This window comes from Coregonus clupeaformis, chromosome 1 (assembly GCF_020615455.1).
Source record: "Coregonus clupeaformis isolate EN_2021a chromosome 1, ASM2061545v1, whole genome shotgun sequence".
NCBI classification, from domain to species: domain Eukaryota; kingdom Metazoa; phylum Chordata; class Actinopteri; order Salmoniformes; family Salmonidae; genus Coregonus; species Coregonus clupeaformis.
The window spans coordinates 28,713,650-28,728,890 of NC_059192.1; the positions used below are offsets into that span (position 1 = coordinate 28,713,650).

The following is a 15,241-nucleotide window of genomic DNA, read 5'->3' on the forward strand; positions in this document are numbered from 1 at the left end:
TCGAACTGCACCAAATTTGAAACAAGCAAACTGGCTAGCTAGCTATACCTAAATTGGAGTAAACTAACTTAGCTGTACCACTATACAAAATCTGGAGCTAGATTTCTAGCTATAAAATTGTGCCCATTCCTTCTCTGTCCGATTAGCAAAAAATATGATCTGTAGGAGAGAGTTGAGCTAGCTTGCTAGCCAATGTTGTAGACAACTGATTTGGCAAGCTCATCCTCCTCTAGGCCGTTGATTTGCCAGGTCATCGTCCTTAGCGAGATGACATCATGTTCAATGAGGAAATAGTAAGCATTCTTTAAATGTTCTGTTTGAGATACAAGTTTGAATTGGGTTTTTACAAGTATTTTTCTCTCTCCAATTAATGCTTTGGCCACATACCGGTATAGAACGAGTCAACAAACTTCTTTGGATATGAGTTAACAGAATATGAACTTTTAAAAGTGAGATTTTTACTGGGCAGTTACTTTAAGCTACATATAATGCAAATAATACAGTACCAGTCAAAAGTTTGGACACACCTACTCATTCAAGGGTTTTTCTTTATTTCTTACTATTTTCTACAATGTAGAATAATAGGGAAGACAAACTATGAAATAACACATGGAATCATGTAGTAACCAAAAAAGTGTTAAACAACTCAACATTTATTTTAGATTTTAGATTCTTCAAAAGAGCCACCTTTTTGCCTTGATAACAGCTTTGCACACTCTTGGCATTCTCTCAACCAGCTTCATGAGGAATACTTTTCCAACAGTCTTGAAGTTCCGACATATGCTGAGCACTTGTTGGCTGCTTTTACTTCACTCTGCGGTCCAACTCATCCCAAGCCATCTCAGTTGGGTTGAGGTTGGGTGATTGTAGAGGCCAGGTCATCTGATGCAGCACTCCATCACTCTCCTTCTTGGTCAAATAACCCTTACACAGCCTGGAGGTATGTTTTGGGTCATTGTCCTGTTGAAAAACAAATGATAGTCCGACTAAGGGCAAACCAGATGGGATGGCGTATCGCTGCAGAATGCTGTGGAAGCCAAGCTGGTTAAGTGTGCCTTGAATTCTAAATAAATCACCAACAGTGTCACCAGCAAAGCTCCCCCACACCATCACACCTCCTCCTCCAGACATGACGCTTGGCATTCAGGCCAAAGAGTTCAATCTTGCTTACATCAGACCAGAGAATATTGTTTCTCATGGTCTGAGAGCCTTTAGGTGCCTTTTGGCAAACTCCAAGTGGGCTGTCATGTGCCTTTTCCTGAGGAGTGGCTTCCGTCTGGCCACTCTACCATAAAGGCCTGATTGGTGGAGTACTGCAGAGATGGTTGTCCTTCTGGAAGGTCCTCCCATCTCCAAAAGAGGAACTCTAGAGCTCTGTCAGAGTGACCATCAGGTTCTTGGTCACCTCCCTGACCAAGGCCCTTTTCCCCCGATTGCTCAGTTTGTTCGGACGGCCAGCTCAAGGAAGAGTCTTGGTGGTTCCAAACTTCTTCTATTTAAGAATGATGTGGGCCACTGTTCTTGGGGACCTTCAATGCTGCAGAAATGTTTTGGTACCCCTTCCCCAGACAATTCCTTTGACCTCATGGCTTGGTTTTTGCTCTGACATGCAAGTGTGGGACCTTATATAGACAGGTGTGTGCCAACCAAATCATGTCCAATCAATTGAATTTACCGCAGGTGGACTCCAATCAAATTGTAGAAACATCTCAAGGATGATCAAAGGAAACAGGATGCACCTGAGCTCAATTTCGAGACTCATAGCAAAAGGTCTGAATAATTATGTAAATAAGGAATATGTGGCAAAAAAAAAATTCAACAACTGTTTTCACTTTGTCAGTATGGGGTATTGTGTGTAGATTGCTGCGAAAAAAATATTTAATCAATTTTAGAACAAGGCTGTAGCATGACAAAATGTGGAAAAAGTAAATACTTTCCGAACTAACTGTATATTAGACCGTATACCACGGGTATAAGAAAACATGTATTTTCACTTCTCTAATTATGTTGCTAATCAGTTTATAATAGCAATAAGGCAACTCTGTGTTTGTGATATATGGCCAATATACCACGGCTAAGGGCTGTATCCAGGCACCCCTCGTTGTGTCGTGCATAAGAACAGCCCTTAGCTGCGGCATATTGACCATATACCACACCCCCTCAGGCCTTATTGCTTAAATATACCACACCCCCTGGGGCCTTATTGCTTAAATACTGTATATAGCATAATTGTATTGTTAGGTCTGAGGTATATTGTTAGTGTATCACCGGTTATCATGTTACGTGAGGTGTTTTGGTGTTATTACATCCCCTGTTTTCGAATTAAGCAGATTATCTGATTACTGCACCATTCATGCATTCATGTAATCTGTCTCTATACTGACCTGATGCTTAGTGCAGTACAAACCCTTTCTCTCCGCCCTATCCTCTCTTGCTCTTTTCTCTCTTTCGTTCCCTCTCTCTCACTCCCTTTCCCTCGCTCCCTCTTAGCATTTGCTGGCCAGATGTGAGTTTAACATTGCAGTGGCGATGGCATTCTGCTCCTTTGACGTCACTTGATGGAGGTGACTGTGCTTACGTCACTCACACATGCCTGCCCCTTTTTTCAGAGGCATTCATCATCAGTTAGGCAGCCAAGCAGTGTGGTTGTGCCTATGTCAGCAGTTTAATATGGAATATTGAAATTGAACCACGGCCACCTAAATGTTTTTTTGCCTTCATTTCTCACATTGTTAGTTGTGGAGAGCTCACCAGTGTGGTGAAAAACATGTATTTTATAGGCATTATGAAGGGGAAATGTAACAATCCATACTGTATTTAAGTAAAATCTTCAATTTATTCTGAATCACCTCTCAAAATGTTGCCAAACAGTTCCAGTCAAGGTTAGCTGTACAGTACATAGTGCACCCCGCCACCACACTAAACCATGCTGTTCAAGGATACAGAATGACTTAGGAGGTGCCAGGTATTGTGTTTGATCAGACTAACATGTCTGTGTAAACCAATCCAGTCTATGGTGTAAACTGATACCCCTTCCTGAGGCCAGGCTAGTTTTCTCCTGAACAGTGCGCATGGCCAGGTGTGTTTCACCTCCACAGTGTGCATATGATAGGTAGGGAAATCTAAAACCACTCGGGGCCAACTGCGCTGATCCCCATGGAAACAGATCTGTATCTCCTTACACTGATGGAAGGAGCGAGGGAGTGTGTATGCATGGCTAACAGTACATATTCAGTTAGGAGCTAATCCCAAATTAGGGTATGGTATGTACAGTAGTGTACAGTATGAGAATACGCCCAACAGCCAAGAGGTTTGTGTGTGAATGTCTATCTGCGATGGTAGATAATGTTATGAAGAACCCCTGCATTTGCTAAAACAGTCAGCACTGCAGGATGCCGGTTTTCAGTAAGAGTGTTTGTGTTTTTTTACGCACTTTCCATTTGTGTGTATTGACCTGTTTGTAACCTTGGCAGTATCCCTGCTGTGTTTTTGGTAAACGTCGCTCTGCTTGACCATGGAAGGTCCAGGAATAACCAGTGCGGAGGTCACAGGAGTGGCTGTGGAGATGAGGAGAGGAGCTCTTAAAAGCGATCGGCACATTCTGCAAGGTCGGCCCAGCCGAGACGTGTGAATAAATAGAACCAGCCATGGCAGCCTCTCCTCTCCTCCCATCTTAAAGTACCTTTATGCTGCTGAGCATCCACCCCAAGCACCCCTGCCCCTAACATTCTCTGCATTCCAACATTTACACATTAAAACAGGAAGCCACCGACAGACAGACTCCCCAGGTCTGAGGGGGGTATCATGTCACAAATATAAGAGAAAGACAAGAATGTGTGTGGAGTGGACTCTGACTCTGGCTCTTTAAAGATGTTCATCAATCTCTCTGGCAGGAGCTGAACTCATAAGAATTCTCATTTGACAGGGATGAAGCGGAGTGCTCTTGTGAAATTCTCCACGATGGCTTTACAAGTTTGTGTCCTTAGCGCATCACTGCGGAGCCCAGTGCAGACTGTGCCAGCAGGGCCAGGTGTCTTGGCAGCCCACTGGCTTCGTACCACCTCGACCTGTCATAGCTGTCCCATGGCTGTCCCCATGTAGCTTCTAATCTAGATAATGTTTGGCCTATGTAGAGTGCCTGTATGTTTGAGTCTGTGCCTTTTGCAGCTCTCTGGTGTACCATCTTTAGGGAAGTGTTTAGTAATCAGAAAAGCAAAAGGAAGGCTCTTATCGAGTAACACATTGGTTGATTGACTTTGTGGCATCTTTAATGAAGCATAATGAGTTTCTTTTGTCTCAGTTTGTACACCATTGTTTCCCCTTTTGTCCTTGTGGATTACAGTACAATAGCTGTAGAGGCATGTCTGTAGAGTAGTGATATTTCACTGCTTCACTCTCCTGGCTGGAGGCTTATGACTAAGACCACATGGACCCCCCATCCATGTAGCTCAGTTGGTAGAGCATGACGTTTGCAACGCCAGGGTTGTGGGTTCGATTCCCACGGGGGGCCAGTATGAAAAATTAAATAAATAAATAATGTATGCACTCACTAACTGTAAGTCGCTCTGGATAAGAGCGTCTGCTAAATGACTAAAATGTAAATGTAAAATGGAGTATTTAAGTTAAACAATGGAGAGGAGAGGGATGTTTTTTTTTTACTGAATGTTCCCCTCAAACACACTATTCAGAAGAGGAGCTCCAAAGGGGATTCACAAGGAGGCCTTGTGATTTGTGCTCCGACCATACAGGAAATTGGGGCAGTTCGTATCGAGTTTTTCATTTGGTCCATACTATTTTCCCTTCACACATTCAGCATTTTTCACTTCACTATTGACTACTATAAGCAGCTCCCTTTCACTGCTCATGTTTACCTTGCTCATTCAGCTATCACCGTGCATTTACCTCACACACTCATTCTTTACAGCACAGAGATACCCCACTCACCCAACTTTCAAAGGGTGTGTATATAAAACCTCATCTGGAAGCGCCTCCCCCGCCATGCTATGCCAGGCTGGTTCGGCCCAAACTTGGAATGGTTTTCGGTGCGTATAATCACATTAGACTGACTGCACTGTGAAAACACACAGCAATGTTAAGATATGTTACAGTATAAATACATTGCCAGGAGTAATGGGCCCGCCAGGGGGAATTCACATGAGGTTTGGGAAGTAGAAACATTTTATCCCCTAAAAGCCATGCCTTCCATTTAAAGCTAGTGAAGAAATTCCATTCCATAAAATTCCTGGAATTTAAGAAAGACCAGCTTTGAAATGGTGTAAAAGGGGGGCTTTCCGCAAAGGCGTTTCAGATGGGTGGAAATATTATGCTGTAACTAATGTAGATGTTGAAGAGTGCTTTCTTGTCAGAGGAAAAACTGAGTAAATGGGGATTCATTGTTTTTCTGATCAATACAAGGCTTATTTTGTGCTCTGTGATTATACAATAACCCCTCGCTTCAAGCGGTGGGTCATGTGGACTACATGGCTAAATAATGAAGAGGAGAGGAAAGGAGAGAGGACTGGGGAGACCTGCCTGCACTTTGGGTCTGGTTCACTGTCTAGGATATTATTACACAGAGCTCACTATGAGAGCTCCTAATTCTTCTGGCTTTGTCTGGCCATTCAAAAGTCAGTGCATTTTTGTAAGGCCCACACACTAATGTGAAGCGGTGAGAGGGGTGTGGGGGTTAGCGGTGAACTCTAACAGGACGTGCTGGCAAAACACAGTCAGGAAGTTAGTTTTTTTGTGCATGAGTCTATCTATGCTTCAGTGAAATATTAGGGGATGTTTTGCCTCTTGATATAACAAATATGCTTAGAAATGGGGAAGGTCGTGGCCAAGTCTCCCCCTCCCCCTTCCCATTTCCATTTGGTACAGCCCACCACTCCCCTCTGCTCCTCCCTCCCACACCCCCTTTTGGTAATGAGGCTGTGACATCACCACTGAACACAAGGTCTGTGAGTGGCTGCTGAAGGAATTCCATGCTGCTGGCTCCTCCCCCCTCCCTAAGATTTGTGAAAGGTGTGCAGTGTTTGAGCAGCCCTCCGCTCATTGCAGGAGTACAGAGTCCAGCGTGCTTTCTCTGCTTCCCTCTCTCTCACTCTGTCACTCTCTCTCTCCCTGTGGCTTTTACCATATTGGAACGCAGCACTTTATCTTTCTCACTGTGTGTGTTAGTGTCAGCAGCCTGCTTGTGCTGTGTGAGGATGGGGGGATGATAGAGGACAGAAGACTGAGACCAGTATGATGCTGCAGTGCTGCTGAGCCAGCATTTCACCTCGGGGCTAACTGCTGCATGATCACCCAGAGAGGGACTCTCCCAGCTAACCTCTTACACCTCGGACCACCGCTGTACATTATTTTTTAGAAGGAGGGGGACCAGTGAACCCTTCTTCTCTCCAGCCCTTTATTTTCTACTAGACTGATGGAGCTACAGAGGGCGACCAGCATGCCTGGCCCCTTGTCCCCAGGGCCTCTCTTTCCAGGGTCCCACTCCCCAGGGCCCCTGTCCCCTTCCTCTGGGCCCGGCCCCTCTCTGGCCTCCAGCCCCGGCCCTGATCCGGGCTACTCCGCTAAACAAGCTGCCTTCAACTACAACCAACTCGAGGGCCGTTTTAAGCAGCTGCAAGGTAAGACCAGTAGGGAGGAAGGCAGAGCAGAGCCCAGGGCTTTGTTTACCAGCGTTGCTATGCACGCTAAAGCTAGCGGATGATTGCGGACGAACAGGGGAAGGGTCTGTAGGATCCGGCTCATAAAGACGTGATTTCATGGTGGCGGGAAGCAGTTGTAAATCTCAGGATGCCTGGGGACGTGAGGTCTTTCCCGTCTTTGTGTTGCATTGTCTGTCAGTGATAGGAGAGGGTCACAGCATCCTCTAATTCCTACGAGGGAGAGGGCTGGGGGATCATGAGGCAATGACAGACGCGATCCAGCACCTAATGAAATGAGGTAGTGCAGGGAAGGAAGAGAGGAGGACTGGATATCAGCTACACGCGTAGAGAGACACCTTTTTAGGGGGTGACGACCGGGTAAAAGGAAAGGAAAGAGCCTTTCAGATCAGACAGCATGTCTGCAGCTGATTGGCTGTTCCAAGACAACAATGGCAGGAGAAGAGAGCTAAGGAGAGAGATGTGGGAGGGGTGGTGTACTCCTGTGTTCCTTTGTAAGCAGCATGGTGCTAGAGGAGGAGAGCCCTTGCACCTTACCATGTTAGACTGTGTTTTGGAGCTATTTGACATAGTAGAGCCCTGACATTGCTCCGTGTTAGACGGTGTGTTGTGGAGCTGTTAACCAGACAGGGGGAGTCTCACGTAGCCTTGTTTTGCAGCAGATTAGAGGGTGAAAGAGGGCTGTGATGGAGCACGCTCCACTGAGCATGCTCCGAACAGCAGTGGTGTAAAGTACTTAAGTCGTTTATTGAGGTATCTGTACTTTACTATTAATATTTTTGACTACTTTTACTTTTACTTTACTACATTCCTAAAGAAAAGTATGTACTTTTTACTCCATACATTTTCCCTGACACCCAAAAGTACTCGTTACATTTTGAATGCTTAGCAGGACAGAAACTGGTCCAATTCACACACTTATCAAGAGAACATCATTACTGCCTCTGATCTGGCGGAAACACTAAACACAAATGCTTAGTTTGTAAATGATGTCTGAGTGTTGGAGTGTGCCCCTGGCTATCCTTAAATGAATAGAAATACGAAAATTGTGCCTACTGGTTTGCTTAATATAAGTAATTAGAAATTATTCTTACTTTTACTTTTGATATTTAAGTATATTTTAGCAATTACATTTACTTTTGATACTTAAGTATATTTAAAACCAAATACTTTTAGACTTTTACTCAAGTAGTATTTTACTGGGTGACTTTCACTTTTACTTGAGTCATTTTCTATTAAGGTATCTTTACTTTTACTCAAGTATGACAATTGGGTACTTTTTCCACTTCTGCCAAACAGCGGGAAGAGCATTTGAGCACCTCTCTGTCCCGTGCAGTCTGCCTGCATGCCACAACCCTGCCCGCTCACTGAAGTGTGTGTTTGTGGTATGTTTGGGTCTCTCAGTGCTGCTCTCGTTCCCTTTCTCATGGGCAAAACTTAAAGAACAAACAGGACTCCCCATCTTAGCTGAGACAGAAGTCTTGTCTCAGTCTGTGTTACAAACAAAGCCTCGTATACAGTAGCCTCCGATCATTTGTTAATATCTGTTATTTCTGTGGGGCAAGATGCTGTTTGTTGAGTGGGATCCTGTGGGGGTTGGTTGTTGTCTTGTGCTCAGAGCTGTGACGTATAAGGAGGTCACAACAGGAACATGAGGCCCGGGGTGAAGCAGGGGGCAGGTGTTCAGGGCAGAGCGTGACACATGCACACACACAATCTCATGAAAACACCATTATACAGTACGTGTACACACAGACACATACATCATCGCAGGCGCCAGGAATGAATGAGTGTGTTGATTTATGATATTCTGATATTTCCCTATGCAAGCTAATAAAGTATCTATGAGATTAGGTATTAGTGAATGATGATACATTTTCCTGTCAGTCTCATCTAACTGATTTCATTAGCATGCTAGTCTCAGAGAGGCCTCTGGAACCCATGACTCCAGAGTCTTTGTTATCTGTTATCGTTACTCAGTGTGTATTTATTCCTCATGTTATTATTTTTCTATTATTTCTCTATTTTTCTCTCTGCATTGTTGGGAAGGGTCCGTAAACAGTTCACCTGTTGTTTACGAAGCATGTGACAAATAACATTTGATTTGTTACGAGCCAATGTCACTGTGAGACTGAGTTTCCCCTGATTTAATATGAATCACTGCAGCCCCGACAGCACTTTCCCTCCACACAGAGACATGGGACAGGGAGGGACACCGCCCAAGTATTGTGGCATCGCTGAGATAGTGTAGTGTTGAAACGTGGCAGATTGGTCTGTCGTTTATTGGTCTTTTGCATTAGCTTTTTCTGTACAGAGAAGGGTGCCAGAGAAAGGTGCTGACCCAATGAACTATTGTCCCATTCGGCTACATATTTCTGTCTGGGTTCCGCATGGAGAACACTAGCTCATGATAAGGTCTCTGTGTGCACCCACTTTGGTGTTTAGTACTGGACATGAAGGCACTGATAAATTCACAGACAATTCCAATCTTTATTGCTTTGGGTCTGGTTTCTGAGGCCAGTCCATTTGGCTATGGGTCAGCTCTAGCACCTAACTGTTGCTTGGTGTTAGACGTGTCAGTGCAGTAGAAGCACTCGTAATACAGTTATCAGCCTTGTAACACCACTGTCAGACTCTGCCTGCACTGCCCCTGTGTGCTGTAGGGGCCATGGTGAATGAATAAACAACACTTCTAAAATAGACAGGGTGAAAGAGGAAGGAAGTTGGCATCTTTATTAAAGTGGCAGTCATTGCTACATTCCCAGCGCAATGCAATCAATGACTCTGTGGAAAACCATGCCTGTTGCGCTGGTTTGATTGTACTGTATATCGAATTGTTGCAGAGGAAAGAGGAGCCTCTTGGTTCCAAGTCTGGTTGAATGTGTGTTTTATTTGTGCCGCAATGCTACTATAATTAAGCAATAAGGTCCAAGGAGGTGTGGTATATGGCCAATATACCACGGCTAAGGGCTGTTCTTATGCACGACGCAACGCGAAGTGCCTGGACACAGCCCTTAGCCGTGGTATATTGGCCACAAACCCCTGAGGTGCCTTATTGCTATTATAAACTGGTTACCAACATAATTAGAGCAGTAAAAATAAATGTTTTGTCATAGCCATGGTATACGGTCTTATATACAACGGCTGTCAGCCAATCAGCATTCAGGGCTCGAACCACCCAGTTTATAATGAAAAACAGAATATCTGTCAGGTGACGTGTGTTTAACTGGTGGTAGTACATCTTTCACAGGTGGTAGTATGTCTTCAGACTTCACACTCCATTATAATTCCATCTGGGTGGATGTGTAGGGTTGGAATGACTGGGAGGCCATAATGCCACAGTTCTTTCTGCTCCCTGGACTTGAGATGCTGTAACATGAGCTCGGTGGAAATCTTGCATTTCCTGGAGCTGTGCTGAAGGTTAAGGAGGGCCAGACAAAGAGCGATAGGGGGAGACTATACAAACCTGTCCTTGTGTCTGGCCTCCCACCGGCCTTAGAATGATTGATTTGTCAGAGAATAGGAGGACTCCGGTCTTTGGCACTCTTATAACTTCATTTAAAAATGGCCACCAGCAGATCCATAAATAACCTAGACCATTACAGCGATGATGGAGGCCCTGGTTAGCAAACATGAGGTAGAAGAAAATCACGTGGTAAAAAGAAAAACCCTATGCTGCTGATGCTTGCATTGAATTCTTACCTCATCTGTCTATCCATCATATGACCTCAGAAGTCTGTCTGGCAATGAAAGTACTGGCACTAGGGGAAATGACAGACCTTGGCAGCACACAAAGTTAGTGTGGATAGTGATGTCTTCTGCGAGGGAAGAAATACATCAAATGCTCTAAAGGGCTGTAGACTGTATGGATATCAAACATAAGATCACCATATGGGTGTGATGTAGGCATAGCTACACAGTACAGGCCTACAGGTTCAGGTTGGCATAGCTACACAGTACAGGCCTATATGTTCAGCTTGACATAGCTACACAGTACAGGCCTACAGGTTCAGGTTGGCATAGCTACACAGTACAGGCCTACATGTTCAGCTTGACATAGCTACACAGTACAGGCCTATATGTTCAGCTTGACATAGCTACACAGTACAGGCCTACAGGTTCAGGTTGGCATAGCTACACAGTACAGGCCTATATACTTAATACTTAATATGCCATTTAGCAGACGCTTTTATCCAAAGCGACTTACAGTCATGCGTGCATACATTTTTGTGTATGGGTGGTCCCGGGGATCGAACCCACTACCTTGGCGTTACAAGCGCCGTGCTCTACCAGCTGAGCTACAGAGGACCACCAGGTTCAGGTTGGCATAGCTACGCAGTACAGGCCTATATGTTCAGCTTGACATAGCTACACAGTACAGGCCTACAGGTTCAGGTTGGCATAGCTACACAGTACAGGCCTACATGTTCAGCTTGACATAGCTACACAGTACAGGCCTACAGGTTCAGGTTGGCATAGCTACACAGTACAGGCCTACAGGTTCAGGTTGGCATAGCTACACAGTACAGGCCTACAGGTTCAGGTTGGCATAGCTACACAGTACAGGCCTACAGGTTCAGGTTGGCATAGCTACACAGTACAGGCCTACAGGTTCAGGTTGGCATAGCTACATAGTACAGGCCTACAGGTTCAAGTTGGCATAGCTACATAGTACAGGCAAATAGCATAGCTACATAGTACAGGCCTACAGGTTCAGGTTGGCATAGCTACATATTACAGGCAGTTAGCATAGCCACACAGTACAGGCCTACAGGTTCAGGTTAGCATAGCTACACAGTACAGGCCAACAGGTTTAGTTTAGGTACAGGTATCAAATAAGTGTAGCCTACCTGTGTGGGTTTTGGTGCTGTGCCATTGGAGGAATGTAGCCAGGTGCCTGGGTATGGCAGGGGTATCAGGAATGAGACCATGTGATGTTGGTTTATCAGAGGAATGTAGTCGTCTAGTTGCGTATGTAGTTCAGGACAGGTATGGTAGGTACAGACTCCTGTATGTGTGATAGTAGAGCAGACTTTTCCATGAGAACTTGATAGGCATCAACTCTTCCCAGATTACCTTCTATTGTTCTCTGTGGATGTGATAACCCCAAGGCCTTATTATCATACTGTAGCCTGGATGATTTGGTACATAATAATAATTTCCCCAGTCCCTTACTGGCGGTGGGTGTGGCCAATGGTGCAGCTTTAGACGCCCTCCTCTTGGCCGCAGAGACAAAATGTAGCTATTTTAAAGCTAGTTTCCTGCAATTGTACACGTTTTGTCTTGGGGCTGAGAAAAAAATGTCACTTTCAAAGCTAATGTCCTGCCATTCTACACATTTTGACATGGGGCGGAGAGAACATTTTGAAGCCCCGTGTAGCTCAGTTGGTAGAGATATTTTATACATCCTTTATATCTGGTTTTAGTGGCTTAAGTTTACACTGAAAATGTTTCACCATCCCGATTTAAAATAAAGAAATAAAAATTGTCAGTGTGCAGGTGCTAAATGCATATAGGGGAAACACTGCCTCTGTTCCGCTCTTGGCTCCAATTCACAACTCTCTGATTGGAGAAAGTCCACAGGGTGAGACACTGGTTGAATAGACTGACTTTACACCCCTTGAGCCACGCTGCATGGAACCCCCTAAACCCCATCAGGGGCCTCCGGATCCCTCTGACAAAGGAGGTTGTATCGGCCTATCAACTCCATGCCAATGCAGTGTGGCCCAGACTGTTATGAATGGGAGTGGAGTGACAGAGACTGGGAATGCTGAGATGACAGGCAGCCTCTTTTATCCAGCAATCAAGAGGGAAAACAACCCAGCCAGCAAAAAATGAACCAAGCTCATTGGATGGCCCAGATTGAGATAGTATCAGTATTGTCAGATGTAATTGGTTGTGAAAGGCCTGCTTGGTCCTGAGTGTGTTTTGGAGCGGATGGGTATGGACAGTGGGATGTCCCTGCTCCCAGTTGAAATGTGCTGGTTTTCAGATGTTGCCTGTGTACATTCTCACACTCTCTGAGGTTTTAGATTGACTCTGGGTCTTTGCATAATTGAACGTTTCTTTGGTTATTTACACCAATACTAGATTACATTTGGCATTGTGAAATGTAAATGAACTTGCAACGGTACATTGTGTTTTACATTTTCTTGTTCATTCTGCTAACAAGAAGATTTTACAGTAAAACACTGAAATTGAAAGTGGTCAGCATTTGTTAAGATAACGCACTGCCAGGAGGATAATAGTAGGTACACACTGGGCTTGCCTGTTCTCTTACAGGGTGGTCAGAGAACAAACAGACTGTTTAATTTTCTTCCTTCAAAACAAAGGTCAGCTTCACCAATCAATTGAAGTGTTGCTACATGTGCAGGGCACCTTTTTCAGGTCGCAACAGTTGGCCAGTCAAGGGTAAACCTCTACTCTAGCAGAGCAGAGAGAGGCAGGCTGATCAGCTGAGTAACCTTGGTAGGCAAAGGCAGCTTTGTTACACCCATAGAAGAGGTTTGACTCAACATGACCTTCTGTATCAAGAGCTTTGGCAGTTAGTGTTGTGAAGAAAATAAACGAATTTAATAGTGTTGAGACTTGGTACATGTGTAGGTAAGGCATCCACAATATCAGTACAGGGAATGTCATGGTAAGTACCGGGGCTTGAGCCCACATTCCACCCTGGTGAAAGGCATGGAAGCATGGGATTTGGGACCGGATGCGTTGGGAATGTGAGTTTGGATATGTTATACGATCCAGATCAAATGGCCCAAAGCCCTGTTTGTGTTAGTCTTCATAACAGTCATGAGAGAGTGAACAGAGTTAGGCTAAAGCCAACCAAGCTGGTCTGTCTATGTCTGTCCACATGTCTCCCCATTACGCTACAGGGTGTGGCTGGAAGAGAGAGTGTCTGTTGCATGTGTGTCTGACATGAGGGTCTCAGAAAGCTTATAGTTTCAGAAGCACATCACCACCCCTCCCCTCTCTATCTACCCCACCCTTTCCCCCTCTCTCTCTCTCCCCCATCTCTTCTCCCCCTTCTCTTATTAAAGACAGATGTTTGATATAATGAGCTTTTCTATCTCCAGGCTTGTAGGCTCTACCCCTCCTAGAAGAGCACCTACACACCAACCCTTATATGTCACAGCCTTGGCCTCTGTATACTTCATTTTATACCTGGGTTATGTTTATTATCAGTAGTACTGGCAGGAAAAGGAGTGGACCTTTTAGTGGAAGTCCATAGCATTAGGTTGTAAGCCAGAATGAGTTCCAGTTCCAATATAGGAAACCTATTGTCCTAATGTAATATCCAAAGCCGCAGACTCAACTGTATATACTGTTTTTGTTCACTATAAATGGTGATATAGATCAGGTCTAAAAAGCCTCTTGATCCTTCCTAAAGAGGTTTAGATGAGGACTGAATGCTTCTCTTTAACGCTCAGTGAATTTGTTTGCATTGGAGTTTCTTCTCTATGCCTAAAGCAACACAGAGAATGACTAGCATGTGCCCTGCACCTCTCCTTTCCTCTCCTCTCCCTCCTACTCTCCATATGACTTCATGACTCCGCTGTGGTTGACTCTGCCTGCCATCTCCTCACTACACCAAGGCAGATTCGTTAAACAGAATAACAGCTCTAATATCTCCTGAACAGCCCCTGTTCCACATGATTGCAGGATTTCAGAGCTTCTTAAAACACGAGTGCGAAATGTTGACATATCTGAGCGATTATGTAGTAGTTAAAATATTTTGGTTCTGTTCAGAACGTTAGCTAGTTGCGCTTGAAGTTTATGAGTAATTCATTGCTCGTAGTATTTATTGTCACACTGAGGATTGCGCCGAATTCCCTGTGAACAGCGTCATGTGTTCTTTATTTTACTACATTCGAAGGCTTGTCTTACTCTCTTAGCGACTAGCTAGTATACAGTCTTCTGTGTGACTGTCTTTGATCAAACACATACAGGTCACTGCCAAAATAAAGGAAACCCCAATATAAAGTGCCTTAGTAGGGCATTGGGCCACCACGAGCCACCAGAACAGCTTCAATGTGCCTTGGCATAGATTCTAAAAGTGTCTGGAACTCTATTGGAGGGATGCGACACCATTCTTCCACAATAAATTACATATTTTGGTATTTTGTTGATGGTGGTGGAAAACACTGTCTCAGACGCCGCTCCAGAATCTCCCATAAGTGTTCAGTTGGGTGGAGATCTGGTGTCTGAGACACACACACACCCTTTAAACCCCCTATACTCCTTTGAGACCCCTCTTTCAAAGTCACTGAGAGCTCTACTTCTAGCCATGGTAGGCAAAATAATGGGCAACTGGGCATGTTTATACATGACCTTACCTCTTATGGGATGTTAAATGCTTAATTAACTCATGAACCACACCTGTGTGGAAGCACCTGCTTTCAATATACTTTGTATCCCTCATTTACTCAAGTGTTTACTTTTTTTGGCAGTTTCCTGTAGCTTTAGATACAAAAATGGACAGTCATGAATGCACTTAAGCAAATCGTACACTTAAGCAAATCTCTTTGTGCTCCCAGATAGTCATATCTGTAACTGAAGGTTCTTCTCTG

General features: G+C 44.5%; 1 protein-coding gene across 1 annotated transcript in view; it reads left to right on the plus strand.

Moving 5' to 3' along the window:
- Nucleotides 1–15,241, plus strand: part of LOC123492045 (spectrin beta chain, non-erythrocytic 1-like) — a 68,292-nt gene that overhangs the window by 35,279 nt on the left and 17,772 nt on the right. The gene's annotated exons all lie outside the window — the stretch shown is intronic.